The following is a 3,082-nucleotide window of genomic DNA, read 5'->3' on the forward strand; positions in this document are numbered from 1 at the left end:
TTGTGTGCCCTGCCGTGTGGATTAGAGAACCTGTGCTTCAATGACTCAGTTAGTGATTAGATGTTAAAACTAAAATTTTTAAAGAAGTTAACATCATTAATGCTCGGGTTGCCTCCCGAGAAGTGCTTATTTATAGTCTAAGCTCGACTTACCTTTCTGGTGCATGGTCATGGTGGTGCGAGGAGTTTACACTCCTCATCTCTACTATCCATTTTATCAACATAAGGTTTAAGATGAGTACTGTTTACCTTAAAAGTGTCAAATTTGGGATGAATTACCTCGACTGTACCATATGGAAAAGTACTGAGTACCGTAAGAGGGATTGTTCCGTTAGGTTCAGAAGTGGCAATGCGAGGGTCTGCTGCATCTAGTAGTACTTTATCTCCAACCTTAAGTTGATTTGGTGCGACATTGAGCTCGTCATGGCGTGGTTTTGGTTTATCTTATGTCCTCTATTTATGTGTCCACCATTCATCTAGTTCCTCGATTTGTAGCCTTCGTTCTTCATAGATAGGTCTTTTTTGTTACTTGAACATGCCTCATGTAGGTTCTTCAAACTTATTTCCTGCAAAGAAGGTTGCACCACATGGTCAGTTTTAGTAGAATGATTTATACAACCACCTTCAATATTTGATGTGTTACTCATATTACGAGCTTGAAGGGTGATTGTTTCATCTCCCACACGAAGTGTGAGTTCACTTGTGCCAACATCAATAATTGTTTTAGCGGTTGCTAAAAAGGGCATCCCTAAAATTAAAGGAACGTTACTATCCTCCTCTATGTCTAGAACAACAAAATCAACTGGGAATATAAATTTGTCAATTTTAACAAGTACATCTTCAATAATCCTCCTAGAAAATCTGATTGTTTTATTGACTAATTGAATACTCATCCTAGTTTGTTTGGGTTTCCCAAGACCTAGGTGCTTAAACATTTTGTAAGGCATAACATTGATACTAGCCCCTAAATCAGCCAAAGCATTATTAACATCTAGGCTACCAATTAGAAAGGGAATCGTAAAACTCCCTAGATCTTTTAATTTGTTGGCCAACTTATTCTGTAGTATAGTTGAGCAAACCACATTTAGCTCTACATACGACACCTCATCCAACTTCCGCTTATTTGTTAAAAGCTCTTTTAGGAATTTGACTGTGTTTGCGCATCTGCGAAAGAGCTTCAATAAATGGTAAGTTAATATGTAACTTCTTTAATAATTTAAGGAATTTACCGAATTGTTCGTCTGTGTGGTCTTTCCTTGTCGTGTTGGGGTATGGCACACGAGGTTTGTACTCTTTACTTACCAGTTTCTGGTCATTATGGTCCACCTCACCTTTACCTTTACTTACCACAGTTTCTTGCCTTGGTTCTGGTTTAGGTGCAACTAACCCTTCCTCATCTTGAATGGAAATTGCATTGAGTTGTTCCCTTAGTTTAGATTCAATGTTACTCAGCAGGCTACCTTGTGGTTGTTCAGATATCAATTTAGCGAGCTAACCTATCTGAGTTTCAAGCCGTTGAATTGATGCTTGTTGATTCTTAAATGCTGTCTCGGTATTCTAAAAATGAGTTTTTGACACCAAGATAAATTTTGTTAGCATCTCCTCAGGGTTCGGCTTTTTCTCTTGTTGGTAGGGTGGTTGTTGGAAGCCTAGAGGTGGTGGTCTCTGATTCCCTTAGCCTCCCCATGAGAAATTTGGGTGGTTCCTCCAACCTGCGTTGTAAGTATTACTATAAGAATTATTTTGAGATTGAGGATTATTACCCATGTAATTTAACTACTCGTTCTCCATGTTGTGGCCATAGGGTGGGTATTCTGAATTGCTGGATCCGCCTCCATTTGTTTCGCACTACATTACTGGGTGAACCTGTGAAGAACCAAGAAAACCGTCAATTTTTCTATTCAAAAGTTCTACTTGATTAGAGAGCATGGTGACTGAATCAACGTTAAAAATGCCGACTGTTTTCATTGGCTTTGTCCTCATGACTTGCCACTGATAATTATTCAGTGACATCTCTTCTATAAATTCATAAACATCCTCATGTGTCTTATTATTGATAGTTCCACCAGCGGCTGCGTCGATCATCTATCGAGTCGAAGGATTCAGGCCATTATGAAACGTTTAAACCTGTAGCCAGAGTGGTAACCCATGGTGAGGGCACTTTCTCAACAGATCCTTGTAACTCTCCCATGTATCGTAGAGTGTTTCTAAATCCATCTTCACAAAAGAGGAGATATCATTACGTAATTTGGCTATTTTAGCCGGTGAAAAATATTTAAATAAAAACTTTTCGGTCATTTGTTCTAAGTAGTGATTGACCCTCGTGGTAACGAGTTCAACCATTGTTTAGCCTTATTCCTTAACAAAAAGGGAAACAATTGAAGGTGAATGGCATCATCAGAAACACCATTGATTTTAAAAGTGTCACAAAACTCTAAGAAATTTGACAAGTGAGCGTTGGGATCCTCGTCCTGCAAACCATCAAACTGAATAGACTGTTGGATCATTTGAATGGTGTTAGGTTTCAGTTTGAAATTATTTGCAGCAACAGTAGGCCTAACTATGCTCGATTCAGTTCCTGTTAAAGAAGATTTAGCATAATCATACATAGTACGTGGAGTAGGATTCTGATTAGCAGTAATTGCAGGAGGTAGCGGATTTTCTTGGTTTTCAGCCATCTCCTCGGTAGTGGTTGAAGTATCGTCCTCTTGCTCTTCCTTTGTGTATCGTAAGCTTCGCCTTATTTCTCTTCGATTTCTGCGATCTGTGTGATCGATCTCACTATCAAAAAGTAATGGTCCCGACGGGTTTCTTCTAGTCATACACTACAAAAACCAGCCATGAACGAATAAAAGAAAAATTAGAAAAGAAAATAAAATTTTAAATTGAAAATAAAGTAGAATGGCTAAAGTAATAAAAATCGAGTGTTCCTAATATCCTAGTTCCCCGGCAATGGCGCCAAAAACTTGATACGTGATATTCGCGACAGGATTTAAAAATTTATAATTAATCATTCTTGAAACTAACTATTATCATGATGAAGGCAAGTGTACCTATCAAACAGTAGTATAGCTTTAGCAAGA

The 3,082-nt window shown here is 38.2% G+C and overlaps 1 non-coding gene across 1 annotated transcript; it reads left to right on the top strand.

Annotated features, from left to right (window-relative positions):
- The first annotated feature begins 2,142 nt into the window (after positions 1-2,142).
- Positions 2,143-2,249, top strand: LOC121212069 (small nucleolar RNA R71). Its single transcript, XR_005907279.1, has one exon. It is a non-coding gene; the product is annotated as a small nucleolar RNA R71 (small nucleolar RNA).
- Positions 2,250-3,082: the final 833 nt, after the last annotated feature.

This window comes from Gossypium hirsutum, chromosome A12 (genome assembly GCF_007990345.1).
Source record: "Gossypium hirsutum isolate 1008001.06 chromosome A12, Gossypium_hirsutum_v2.1, whole genome shotgun sequence".
Classification (NCBI taxonomy): domain Eukaryota; kingdom Viridiplantae; phylum Streptophyta; class Magnoliopsida; order Malvales; family Malvaceae; genus Gossypium; species Gossypium hirsutum.